The following is a 14,851-nucleotide window of genomic DNA, read 5'->3' as shown; positions in this document are numbered from 1 at the left end:
CATTAGATATTTTACATGAACTTTGATTTTTAAGAAACCATTGTACAATTTGTAAAGAAATGTTGGCATTTTCTTTAGTTGGTGCAGTTAAAGTAATTTTTCTTGTTCAATGTGTTAGCAGCACTTTTTTATATTGGTCCAACAACCAGATAGTTGAAAGACACAATAATCTGGCATCTCAGTGATTTGAGATGCAAGAGAAAAAGAAGTGATCATTCTAAAGAATATCCAACAACCTTAATTTTAATTCATAGGTGGTTATAAAATAATTCAGGGCTCAAAGGATATTATCATTATCAAGAGCTTCTGAACAGTAAAGAAAAAGATTGGATAATAAATACAGACATTCTTTTTAGACCTGGTTTACATGAAGAAGTGTAAAGTGTATGGCATTACAATGACAGTGGATGGCAAGTATCTGATTGGTGGAATGAAGTCATAGGACCTATGATATTAGTTTAAAATGCTGTCTAATAAATAAATAAATGTAAATTTTCTAGGTTTTGGTCAAATGAGTGTTATATAATGTTTTAATGAATACTATAATGTTTTAGAGATCTTTTAAATAGAAATTAGAAATGTTGGATGTAAAATGTAGCTGTTTAGACCTTATTGAAATTAAATATAGCTATAATGGATGACATTACATGAATATTGGATGGCACGAGTTTGATTGCTGCAATAGAGCCAGGTGACTATTTCAATTTGGTACAAAAAGGCCCCTTAATTTAATTTTGTAGTAATATGCACCAATAATCACCAAAGAGGGTCATATTTAAGTATTAGCCCTTAGTAGTTCTTCCTGCAGACTAAACACAAGTAGCGCAGTATAGAAATTATTCTGAGGTGCTGGAAACATTTCGTACCTTCAGTCACCCATGCCGTTATGTTATTCTGGCACATTGCATAGTCCACTTTGTCACCATTTGTGTAAATGGCGCATATACTTTAAACAGAAACTCTACTTTTGAAAGCATTTTTATTGCTAAGTTGCCTAGTCATTTCCAACCATAACACAGGATTTCAGGTATTTAGGCATTAAAGTACTTTAACAATTACATCTGCAGAGTTTAACACTTTTAACCTTAGCAGACTAAAAACTAAAAAATGATCCTGAATATATCAACAATTTAACTTATAAACTTGGAAAGGAAACTAAACAGCTTTATAATAAATCGTGACATTTTTTACATTACTTATGCTTGTTAGCAGCAGTGAAGGACAAAACCTTGGAAATGCAAGTAGCTATAGCAACAGAAGGTAAAGCCATTTATTATGAGAACAATTGTTCATTGTAACAAGACATTTAATGAAAAAATATGTATTCAGAGTTTCTTTTTCATTGCAACTAATCCATGTATAGGTATGTATTTGCATTAATAATGGTGTGGCATTCGACTATTGGGAAGCAAGCACATATTCAGTTTCAGGCACAATAATAAACCAATCTCTGTACCTCAACTTCCTGAACTAAATTTAACCTTTTCAAAATCCTAAATAATGACTCTTGACTGAAAATGCCCACTAATGTCTAAGCACAACAAAAATCATGCACAGACTTTCATATATTTGTGTTTCTTACAATTGTCAGAGTTCTTTTTATTAGCTTTCATAGCAAAGCAATGTAAAACCTAAGATTTCAATAGAGGCATTCTACAATTTGCTATGATGTAGAGAGGCTATAAAGCACAATCACAAAGTGCATTTTTCTTTCTACAAAATAATCTCTACACGGCCACAAATAAATTACACACAATTAAATATTCTCTCTTCTTGTACCATCTCAGTATTATGCAGACTCCTTATTGCACAAATACTGTTGGCATGAAATCTCACATTACTTTTTTGAGGAATTTATATCATTAACTTTTATATGTTAATGTCCATTACATTTCATACTTTTGGCTCAGGAGAATCCACAGAACGAGATGTCTGTAGCAGTACCTTCTTTGCTACAGGCAAAAAATGGGGAAAAAAATAATTTTTTCAAAGGATCAGTGATTCATATTTTTCAAATACTTAATGAATAAATTGGACAAAAGAATCAAGCTAAAAAACAAAGTCACATTGATATAGCAGTTCTTGTGGGCAACTTCTAAGATGAACAAATTACAAACAATATTAACTACTTAGGTAGTCAAAATTTATTTTTTATTGTAAATAATCCATGTATATGCATGTATTTATATTAATAATGGTGTATATATAGTGTTGTGTGTGTGTGTGTGTGTGTGTGTGTGTGTGTGTGTGTGTGTGTGTGTGTGTGTGTGTGTGTGTATGTGTGTGTGTGTGTGTGTGTGTGTGTGTGTGTGTGTATATATATATATATATATATATATATATATATATATATACACACACACACACACACACACACACACACACACACACACACACACACACACACACACACACACCTGCATTGAGAGAGAGGTATTTTACTAAATATGGAATATACCAATGTCAACAGATAAAACATTGATGTACAAACATTAAAAATGATGATGTAAACATGCAACTACTCATGCACCAAAAAAACAGCTTTGGAGCTTGCAAAATTTAAAGTAAAAAAATAAACAAAATCATCATTTTTTGCAGGGGGGCAAGCCCCCTGCACCCTCCACAACTCCTGCTAATTATATATACTAACTCTTGAGATTGCACAAACACAGGGTAGGGCATAACCCTGAACCCCTGGGAACAGTGTAATCTTGGACACCTGTCAACCAGCTGCTTAGTCGCTCACAAACAGTAAACTAAACAGATGTTGACCAACCACACATTCGACCCCTTGCAAGTAACCCATGTAAATTTATAAATCGGAGTTCTGCATTTGGTCTAAACCTAGGTTTGTTGAAATCTGTTTAATCGGCTTCTTTTCCTCTTTATATGCAGGTGGTTGATAGGTGTGTAAGATCAGCAATCGTTGGATAGGAGTTAGTATATGTAATTAGCAATGGTTGTGGGAGCTTGCCACCTTGCAAAACATTATGTTATTTTAGTTTTTTGTTTGTGTAAATTGCATGTACCTTGGCCCTTTCTCTGCACGTGTGGTAATGTGTCGATCTTCAGTTTGATGACCTTTTTGCAGTCAAAGTTTCTGAGGTTGCCATATGGGATACACAAGTAAAGTATATAAATATATAATTGTGTGTGTGTGTGTGTGTGTGTGTGTGTGTGTGTGTGTGTGTGTGTGTGTGTGTGTGTGTGTGTGTGTGTGTGTGTGTGTGTGTGTGTGTGTGTGTGTGTGTGTGTGTGTGCGTGCGTGCGTGCGTGTGTGTGTGTATATGATCCAAACTGTTTCCAGTCTTCTAAGGTCAGCATAAGGAGCTGGATAAGGCCTGTGAATGTATCCATACGGTGTGCAAGAAGAAACAATGCTAATTCCAGCAAATTTCATTCATTCTTCTGTTAACTTGCCAAATAGTCATGCCACTTAAGCACTGTTGTTTATAATCACTACAAAGTTAAACTCCATCAAGTTGCTGTGTATACCTCTTTCCTTATCTTGCCTTCAACAGAAGAATGAATTGTACCTGCCATTTCAGGCACTCATTTTTTACTTTGCTAGGGCTGTCTGTTTACTGAGATCCACCCCCAGCTGTACTTTCTCTGATATGCCATTATTAAGACATAAAACAACAACAGTCACACCTGTGAGCACCATTGGTCAGTGAAGTCTAGCAGTGGTGTAAGCATGTTTAGACTACAATGACCAACAGCCCCCTTCAGCCATAGCCTGTTTACCTCTGTTTAGTAACTAAACTCATTCACCAGCAAGTGTCACATGTTAGCATCTTTCAGCAGCCTGAGATTTCTTTTTTTCCTCACCTGACTACTTTGTGGGATATTCTCCAATACAGTACTTAAGTTTTTATGTGAATCAGTTATTGTTCCACCCTTAGTAATATTCCTGATCACATACTGAAACAACTTGTCCATGTTGATTTGATACAGTCTGCCTCTCATAAAACCATGCAGATACTTATATTTAAACCATCATAGTTTTAGGCAATGAATTGTCCTTTATGTGATAAGTATCAGAATTCATGTTGCCAGTCATTAGATTACATTTGTAAACAAACAAATACATTATTTTTGTGATAATCACTTAAGTACTCTAGTGGTTCTTGCCAATGTGTCAAAGCTCAAAATCAAACATTTGATGACTGGTAATTGTTAGAAGGCAATATGCCAAAACCCAGCTACATAACGTTACTATTCGGAGAAGATTTTAACATTGTTGGTTGTTATGTGAGATCACAGTTGGGAAAAGTATCTTTTTCACCATTTTAGGATCTTTCTCTTTACCCTGTAATGGCATGAAATTGATACATATATGTAAGGAGAATGGCAGTGAAGTCCCCTACCTTGGGATTGTGCAGCCCCTATAAAAAACATGCTAAAACTTTTAGGTGGGTGTTTTAATCCTGAAGTTTGACTTAACTAGTTTACTCTCAGAGGTTGTACCTCAAAAACTCACAGTAAAATCTGTCAAAGTGTATTCTTGGAATTTCATAATGATTAAATCATATCTGAAAATTACATAAGCAATATTTGGCTAAAATTCCAAAACAACTTATGGTGCAAACTATTCTAAACATGATAGATAATAGTCTGGTACTTCAGATTATAAAAAGCCCAAAATATTTTTTTCTTATGCCTGATGTTTTCTGAAACATTTCCATGTAAGCAGTTGTGTTTCACTTCTACGTTTTGTTAAATATTTCTGCCAATGATATGAATGAAGAGACTTTCTTTTTACACCCATTACTTCCCACACCCCCCTGATGTTCCACTGGCATACCCTTTCTACCACCCTTTGAGAGGGATCATATGGTAGGTACCTCTTCTCCTTACTGTCATTATTCTTACTATGATCTTTGTGGATATAAATACAAACAGATGGAATAAGTCATCATTTCCAACAAAGTTGTCTCTCTTTATATTGCAGCCAACCATATACACCTGTAGGTTTAATACCTTGTATTTGTTTGCCTGTTTCCTGTACCTTTAATTTCCTTAGGTTATCTACACTTTTTGATAAAGAATTAATAGGTTCATAGGTTCATAGGTAGGTACTAGGCTATCTGCCCGAAGGTATTTATAAGCCTAGCCAGAATGTGTTGGCTTTCGCCACCCCCTTAGATTAGTTCCCTGTGCCTCTGTCCAGCACGGCCACTGAATTGATCCCCGAGATAAACTTTCTGTTTCCCATCCACTCGTCAAGATTTCTTTTGAAGAGTGTTAGCGAGGTGCTCTGCCTAATGTAGATTGGGATCTTGTTCCAAAGCATGGGAAGTCTCTGGGACAATTATCTATCCCTCCAGCACGTCCTATTTATTGTTGTGGTGAGGTTGAGATCCCTAGAGAGTGTGGCTCGTGGGGATAAGGTTTTCTTTAGGTGGAGCATGTCCATTAATTCTGGGTTGGACATGGCCTTGTATGTCAGGCAGAGATCGCCTCTGAGTAGGTGGTATGCAACCGAGTACAGCTGTAATTTCTTCAGTCGAGCTGCATAGGGCATCTGTTTGAGGCCAGTGATCCTCTTGGTGAGGTACTTCTGAGGTCTTTCCAGCTGTTGCAGGTGTCTTGTAAGGTACATCCCAAATGGGGTGCTGTACTCTATGATGGGTCTGATGAGTGATGAGTAGAGGGGCACAATGACCTCTTTTGATCTGGATGCGAACCCTTTTGTGATTAGGTGGGCCATGTAGAAGGATTTTCTAACCACTTTGGCAATGTGATGATCAAAGGTGAGATTACTATCTACTTGGGTCCCCAGATCCCTTATCACGTCTTCCGTATTTAGGGGACTACCACCTATGTAGTAGTTTGTGGGTATTTTGTTTTTTCCAAAGGGGATGACTATGCACTAATTATTACAAAGTTTTAAATGTCACTTTATATAGTTGCAGATAAAGCCCCAGTCTGTCTCTCTCTACATTATTTTTAATTAGGCAATACTTTGTAGTCTACCCCCCCTGATTATCTCCTATGTGTACCTTTTATCACCTTTTTCATCTTCTGTTTAGAGTATCCATTCCTGTTTTTTGAGCCATTCTTATGCACCATGGTCTTAAGTCTTCTGCCATGTAGGGACATTCCTCACCATATTATCAATCAATCTGATGTCCAGATAAGGTCTTACTAGTGTGTGGATAATGGAAGGATAACTTCTATTTCTATAAAATGTCCCTAGCTCCAAAAATGTTCTTTACCCATCAACCATCATTTACAGCCATTATGTCTTTTTTTCTGTCATTTTTGTCCCTGTTGTCTGCCACTCATTGGTCCTTCACTCGGTCTGTTAGTCCATTTGTTCCCCTCATAAGCTGAGAGCTAACCAAAAAGGGTCATTATTAAGGTGACCATTTTGTGTGGCTCAAAGTTTTTTTTTCCCTGCTTTTCTCCTCAGCCCTAACCTGCACACATTGAACAAGGCACTGGAGAGGACCATGTGATACACTCTCTCCTCACCTTTACACTTTCACAAGGAGCATTTCCGGAGATAAGCCCTGCCCTCCCCTTGTGGCATGAGTGGTGGTCTCTCCTATCTCTACCATGGAGATCATACTGCCCTCTGTGCCTCCAAGTTCAAACAACTCCCACCCTAGGGGTGGTGAGCAGACTACACTCCTTCACTCCTCCCCTACTTGCCTGGCTCCTCCTCTTATCATAGTCAGGGCTCAGTCCATCTGTGCCACAATACCATGCTATTGCTCTTATGCGTAAGTGCAGAGTATGGTTTATACTGTAGAGTTGTTGTAATGCTCAGCTTTTTTTCTTCATTTGTCCATTTTAATTGTGATCTGGCTAAGACCTGCATCATACTGTGATATGGCCATCATAGTAGAAAACTTTACATTTTGTCTCATTATTTTTCATGTTACCAGACCTCTATCATCTTTGCAGGGTGCAGGAGTGTAGGCTGGAGGCTTTTTCTTTCCTTAATGATTAATCAGGTTCTGGGTTTGCAATAATTAGCAGATATTTTTTGCATATTCTCCAAACTTATTGTAATGGGTCACACATATATGCTGAAAATGCATTAAGCCCCACTAGTCACTGGCATCTTGCTTGATAGTTATAAATGGTGCTGTTTTTTTCCTGTCACCACACCATTTTGGGTTCCATCCTGTACTATTTGTCAGACAGATAAGAGATACACTTTTTGACAGTGAACTAGGTCAGTATAGATTCACAAGACATCTTACTCTGGATTGTTACTTATTATGTGGAAAAGGTGAATTTATGAATTCTACCAGTATACCCTGCATAATTCTCTCCATTACCTTTTCCTGGCACATAATTAAAGATGACCATTTTGTAATTATTGTGTTCATTCCTGACCCATAGTTTGTGTAATGGAATTCAGTATTACAATCCATCAGTCACTTAATAGAATTCCAGTCCCAAAGGAGAGATTACACAGTTTTGTTAGTTTGTGTAAGTTGCCACAGTAGTCAAACAAGGGGCTGGAGAATGGCCTTGGGAAAATGGATGCTGAAAGATTGTTACATAGATTTCATGACAGATGCAAAAAAAAAAACCTTTCAGATATATAGTCCACATTTCTATCATGGTTCAGCATGGTTAGGATTTAGCAAAGGCAGACAAGCAAATATTCATGGATGAATTGATTGGGTCATACATCCATTCCTTAATCCATTCAAAAATTATTTAAAAACTAAATAGTGGAAATGCAGATTACAAGCCAGATCTAGAACTTTGTTATAGATGCATTAAACAATTAACTGATGCATTCATTCATGTATTTGTTTATTTCAAAACTAGGCAGATGCAAATAGTACTGGTAACTTTAACACCAAGGAATGAAGAACGAGGTCGGACCCAAAATGGAATTTATTGCGAACACCATGAACATAAAAAACAGCAGCTCAACACAGCAGCTCAACAGCTCAACAGAGTTGATTAACCTAGGTTTCGTCCTATGTGGACTTCTTCAGAATAAAAAAGTTAACCATAAAGTTCACTTAAATAAGGCTAAACATCAACCCCACCCATGTCATTAACCAATCAATTATCTAATCTAACAACAGTAAAAAATGGAAATAAGTTAAAGACAAACACAATCATATAAAATATATGTATAAATGTGTGAAAATTAAAATATATGTAGTGTTAGCAATAGATACTATTTATACATACATATAACTTGAACCAAAAATGATAAACTACATTCCGTATACAATCAAATACATCAAAAAATTAGCCCAAAATATGTTTGAGCTTGAGAACAGGCTTGATTGTGCAACAATCATTTAGCCCTGGATGACAATGTGCATCCAATCTAAGTTGCCATCTAAGCTCACATAAATCTAATTGCACCTCTAAAGTTCTACCTTGTGAATCATACCTGATTTGTTGCAGTATACAAAATTTAAAAGAATGGTCTAAACAAGTAGAAATGTGCCTGGCTAATGCATTAGTTAATTTTAGATGTTTTATATCTAATAAGTGCTCTCTAACCCTTTCTCTAAAATACCGGCAAGTTTTTCCCACATAAAAAGCAGGGCATACTTGACACTTGGCCAAATAGACAACATTCTTGGTATAACAATCAAAGTGTCCTGTGATATAAATATGATGTTGATTAAAAGTTAGAATGCTGCCTGATGTCAGTATATGTTCACAAATGGTACATCTCCCACATTTAAAATTGCCAAATACCCTGCTATTACATTGACTTGGGGATGGAGAACATCTTTCAAAAATGTCTTTTAAGGATGTATCCTTCCTATATATAAACTTAGGTGTCGAGGCCATTTTTGCTACTATATTTTTATCCATTTGCAAAATACAATATAAAAATCATATATATGCATATATGATTATGTTTGTCTTTAACTTATTTCCATTTTTTACTGTTGTTAGATTAGATAATTGATTGGTTAATGACATGGGTGGGGTTGATGTTTAGCCTTATTTAAGTGAACTTTATGGTTAACTTTTTTATTCTGAAGAAGTCCACATAGGACGAAACCTAGGTTAATCGACTCTGTTGAGCTGTTGAGCTGCTGTTTTTTATGTTCGTGGTGTTCGCAATAAATTCCATTTTGGGTCCGACCTTGTTCTTCATTCCTTGGTGTTGAGGTTCATCTTGGTTCTTTAGTACTGGTAACTTTGTTCTTTTTCTTGCATGACTCCAGGATTATATTTAACCCATCAGAAAATAATGTGCATAGATATATAAAATGTAACCAGCTACAGAACAATGTACACAATTTGCAGAAATAGGATGCCGTAGAAAAAGTTATATAAAGCTATAATGAAGGACTTAAGACAGATAAATCAGTGCAAAAATGGGGATTGCGGAGTATGCCAAAATTTTTTAAAAATTAATTAAATGTTTGTATTGCTTAAAAAATATACAATTCTGTTCTTACTCTTTTAGGCCTTAAACTGCTGGTGCTGTTTTGAGAAAGAAATGTGGAGAAAGTCCAGAAAGGATAGTTCAAGGAGAAATAGGCTTTTAGGGAATCAGTGAAAAAAATACTTCAATTGTTAAAGGTTTCACAAATCTTTAATGAATTTCAGCCTTTCCTGAGTTTACCAAATGAATGGGAGATTATCTACCATCTAGAGTCAAGTTGTCAAAGATATGTGCATTATGTAAGATGGTGCTATGAGGAAGATACAAGAGTTTAAATTGCCTTAGTGGGCTGCATTTCACTGCTAAGGAGACTGTCTAGAAGTGAGAAAGGAGAGAAATCGGGATTTTCAACTTTGAAAATTAAGGTACAGAGTATTTTTCCCTACAGACTAAGATAAGGAGCCTAGTCCTGTCAGTGTTTGATGGCAACCTCATAAATAAAGATATTGGGGACCTACAGACACTGGATCCTACCCAGTTTGGCTTTGTTAAGGGCAGATCCTGCCTCTTAAACCTGGTCAATTTCTTTGAAACAGTCACCAAGGCCATTGACGAGGGGAAGGTGGTCCACACAGCCTACCTGGACCTCGCAAAAGCCTTCGATACAATACCCCACTCGGGCATTATAGATAAGCTCACCAGCTTAAATATAAACCCCTATGTCACTAGATGGGTTGCAAACTGGCTCAAGGACAGAACCCAAATGGTTAGAATTGCTGGAGCCATGTCAGACTCCAAACCAGTTACAAATGGCGTCCCACAAGGCTCAGTCCTGGGACCTCTCTTGTTCGGTATATATTTCTCGGCGGTACAGGCCAACACGGAAGGACTGTGGCTGACCAAGTTCGCAGATGACTGCAAACTGGGCGCCATAATCAACTCTCCATCCGACACAAGCATCCTCCAAAAGGGCCTCATAGAAACAGACAACTGGTGTCAGAGCCATGGCCTCAAGCTAAACGCCAAAAAGTGTATAGTCATCCCCTTTGGCAAAAACAAAGTGTCCACAAATTACCACATAGGTGGTAATCCATTAAGTACAGAAGAAGTCATTAGGGACCTGGGGACCCAAGTTGATAGCAATCTCTCATTTGACAACCACGTGGCCAAAGTGGTTAGAAAAAAATTTTATATAGCCCACCTAATCATGAAGGGATTCACATCTAGATCAGGGAGGTCATCATGCCTTTTACTCATCCCTCATCAGGCCCATAATTGAGTACAATGCCCCTTTTGGGATGTACCTTACCAGACACCTGCAGCAACTGGAAAGACCCCAAAAGTACCTCACCAAGAGGATCAAAGGGCTCAAACAGATGCCATATGCTGCCCGGTTAAAGAAACTCCAGCTCTACTCAGTGGCATACCGCCTGCTCAGAGGCAATCTGTGCCTGACGTATAAAGCCATGTCCAACCCGGAATTAATGGACATGTGCACCTCAGAAAATCCAAATCCCATCGAGCTACACGCTCGAGAGACTTGAACCTCAGCACTGAAATAAATAGGACATGCTGGAGGGACAGATTCATAACCCAGAGGCTCCCTTCACTCTGAAATAAAATCCCAGTCCAGGTTAGGCAGAGTCCCACATTGACTCTCTTCAAGAGGAATCTTGATGAGTGGATGGGAGATCGTAGGTTTACCCCGGGTATCACTTCTGTGTCACTGTTAGACAGAGGCACAGTATACTAACCTCAAAAAAAGGCATAGCAAAATTAATTTAAAATGGGTGGCGAAAGTCAAACACACTCTGGCTAGGCTTATAAATGCCCTAGGGCAGATAGCCTAGTATGAACCTATGAACCTATGAACATTTCCTTTGTGGGACAAGAAATGCATAAACCTGTCTGTCCTTTTTTTTTTTTATTTATTTTTTTTTTTTTGTGAAATTTTGCATGCATATAATGTTCATAGATGAGAATAATACAGTAAGTCAGACTGTGGAGTTCACTGAATGCATGTGCTCTTCTTTTTTTCTAAGGAAAGGAGGCCTCTGATTCATTGAAGGCTTGTACTATTCTTCCTTCTAGAGTAAGGAATCCCTGATTCCACAGGCCACATTTCTTATTTGTTTATCATAAATGTGAGCAAGGTACTTTGTGAAACTAAGAAAAGTGTTGCAACACATACCTGTATATTTAAGAGCAAATGCGCATGTTTGGATATGCATTGACCCTCCCTACTAGAACAGTGTACTGACTACTGTGATTATGTATATTACAGCCAGTGTAGCCCATTTCCATTGCCTTTAGTACTATACTTGGTATATTGTTGTACTATCTGTGTTTGTTTGTGATTACCACTCTCTCATTTACTGCTAACCACCACATGTGCTCTGTTTTACTGTATTGGCATGGCCATAGGATAGGTAGTATTCAATGTTTTTACCTTCTTGAAAGCATGTTTGAGAGTTGGGAGACTCTGTAGTCTACATTGCTATTTTGTTTTGTCTTGGGAAGCCACAAGGTATTTATTCATAAACTCTCCAAATAAAACTCATTGTCAAGGGGCCATAAGCAGGTACTTCAACCTGCAGTTTGTAGTTAATGTTAGCAACAGAAGATTGCAAGGTTTTGTAAAGTATATGATGTCTATTGTAGTATAATATATAGTCAGTTTTCTTTATAACTGGAAACATTAAACATCTGGTGTAACTTGATTAGTCAGACATTACTTCCAACAAAATGCACTAACTTCTTTTGACTTTGATTTTTTGTAGAGATTAGAAAAAAATATATTGATGGAATACAGGCTGCATGTTATAAAAATAAAAACTCATTATATGTAATACTGCAGTACATTCTTTATTTCCTGTTTCATCTCATCATATCAGAGATATAACTTATCCTATAAGGCCGGTCAGCTCACAGAAGCAGCATAAAAGGAAATTGCTTGTACTCCAACAGCTAATTATGACTATCAGCCCCTAACATTTGTGCTGTTGACAGGTCAATTCTCATAAGGAGCACCACCAAAGGGTACTGAGCTACACTTTATTATCACATACACTTGTTCTCTTTTTCTGTGTTGCAAGTCAAAATAAATGACATTTCACAAAGGTTTCTGATTGCTTGGAGGGGAAGAAAAAACACAAGTAACGTTTTTTTTCCCCTCTGGAATGTATGTGCAATGGAACATTTGTGTATCAGAGGTCTAAAATTATCCCGGTGCCAGAAACATGCCTTAAACTCTTAGAAGAATGGTAATTCTTCATTTACGGTTTTACACAATCATACCTAACCTCTTAGTATTAGTATTTATTGGCATGGGACAGTAGCCTGTATTCCTCTGACTGCTACTTAACTTCATAACTGTAAGAGCTAGGCACACAGGTCACCTTCTTTATTTATTCTAACGTTCTGTCCATACCCTCATCTGTCTGGATAGCAGTCCAGTTCAAACACAAGTTTCTAAATAAGCTAGGAAGGGTTAAATCTGAAAGGCATCATCTAGAGAGAATTCTAGTACCCCCTGAAAAATCACATGCCTCTGACATCCTTTCCTGTGGTAGGATAACTCCTCTGAGCACTTTCACTGTGGTTTCTGCTGCTGTAGAAAGTGTGCATGTGGGAGGAGGGAATATTTGGTTACAGTTGTTCATTGTTCATGCATGCCTGATACTAGACATATATAGAAAGTAAACATCTGCACAGTGGGCTTCACTTTTAGCATATTTCTGTTGGTATATGTGCACATTTTCTCATGTTTAATAAAGATGTCAAAAAAAGGTATAAAATGCTCATGACGATGAATGACAGCAAATTTAAGTAAATCAGGAGCAACCCATATACTTTTCTGGTCTTTCAGAGAGGTGAGAGGTATTTTATCATGTACTGAAGCAAGAACAAAAGAAAACCATCTGAAAGGTCAGGACCTACATGAATGAGTCCCATATTAATGGAGACTGGCTGAAAAAACAGACTTACATACACCACGTCTGATTGCCATTTCTCTGAATATTCTAATTTTTGTGAAGTATACTGATCTCAAATATTCTCTTTTCTTTAAAGTATAGTTATCTCAAGTTCAGGGGCAGGATGCAGGGGGAACTCCTTCCTGCAAAAATTAAGTTTAAATGAGAAGAGCAATGTTTGAGATTACCTCTTCTCCAAGATTTATTCTTTTTTTTTTTTTGGTGTGTTGACACAGCTTTATGAGTGCTAACATTTCAATATGGAGCCATAACAGATGCAGCAACACTTATGAGAGAAATACATAGTTTATGACAGTAATACATATTGCTATTATGCACAGTGTGCACATTATTTTCATAGAAAGATTTTATTATCTAAAAAAGACCACCTGGCTGGGCAGCACTGTGTTTACCATCCAGCTGACTTTAACCCAGCCCAGCCCAGATAACTTGAGGTATGCATATATTTAAATGGGGTGATTCTAAGTTATTCAAAAAAAGACTGAAAATGCAAGTGGTTAGATTTCCAGTTTAAATTACTTTCTTATCTGTTTACCCAAATCCATTGCATTATGGTAAGCTATTATCAGAGCCGATCATAAATGTTTGGTTAAATGTGATACAACACCATAGTTACTGGAGATTAAAAATATATATGAGCACAGCTGCATAAGAAAGTGCTTCAGCAAAGGCTTGCACCCATGCTCCTTACAATATCTCCAGGGTAGACTACTAGTTCTAAGAATAAGAGAACTAGAGACATACATGTTCTTACTGCACTTTAATCTTATTGACTACATGACCTATGGTGCAGCTTATTACAGAACACATACAAACATAACTGGTAAAGAATTAAGTGTTTCAGACTTGAACCAAAGACCCCTCAAAACACCATTCCATTTTCACTACCAGCTGCCCCCCCCCCAAAAAAAAATCAAGGTCTTCCAGGCACAACACGGTGGATGAACAAATATTTTTTGTACTGGTTAACCATGTTAACCAGTAGACCCAATGGTCCATTTTCAGAGCAACTCAGAAGCAGAGTCTGGTTAAGTGTCTTGCTTAGAGTCCCCCACCAAGCAAATGGATACAGAGTGGATCAAATCCTGGACTACAGGAAGCAACTCATAACCTTAATCCTCTGCACTAGTTGCCATATTACAAACATAAAGGATTGTTAAATAATTGTGTTATAGAAGGCAACACTCAGCAACACTGAGACAACAGCCTCAAAACCCAAAATATTGCAGAAAATACTAGATAAACATTGATCCTGCATGTCAAGGATGGTTATATTGCACAGTATAACTGTAGTAGCACAATGATAAACAGTGAAAACCCTTAATGCCCAGCTGCAACCAAGAGATTCAGTCATGTGCTCTCAGGAGATTGTGGTTCTGCAGACATGCAAGCTTCCCTGCACCTCTTGAGGTGTGTATGTGTGTGTGGGGGTTCGCTCTATATAGCCTCTGCTTAATATTTTCAACAAAAAGGATTCACGTCCAACAAGACATGAGCAGTATCTGCTTTACAGGAGTTC

This window comes from Protopterus annectens, chromosome 1.part0 (assembly GCF_019279795.1).
Source record: "Protopterus annectens isolate FY-2018-M chromosome 1.part0, PAN1.0, whole genome shotgun sequence".
Classification (NCBI taxonomy): Eukaryota; Metazoa; Chordata; order Ceratodontiformes; family Protopteridae; genus Protopterus; species Protopterus annectens.
Note: the sequence above shows the minus strand (reverse complement) of the source record.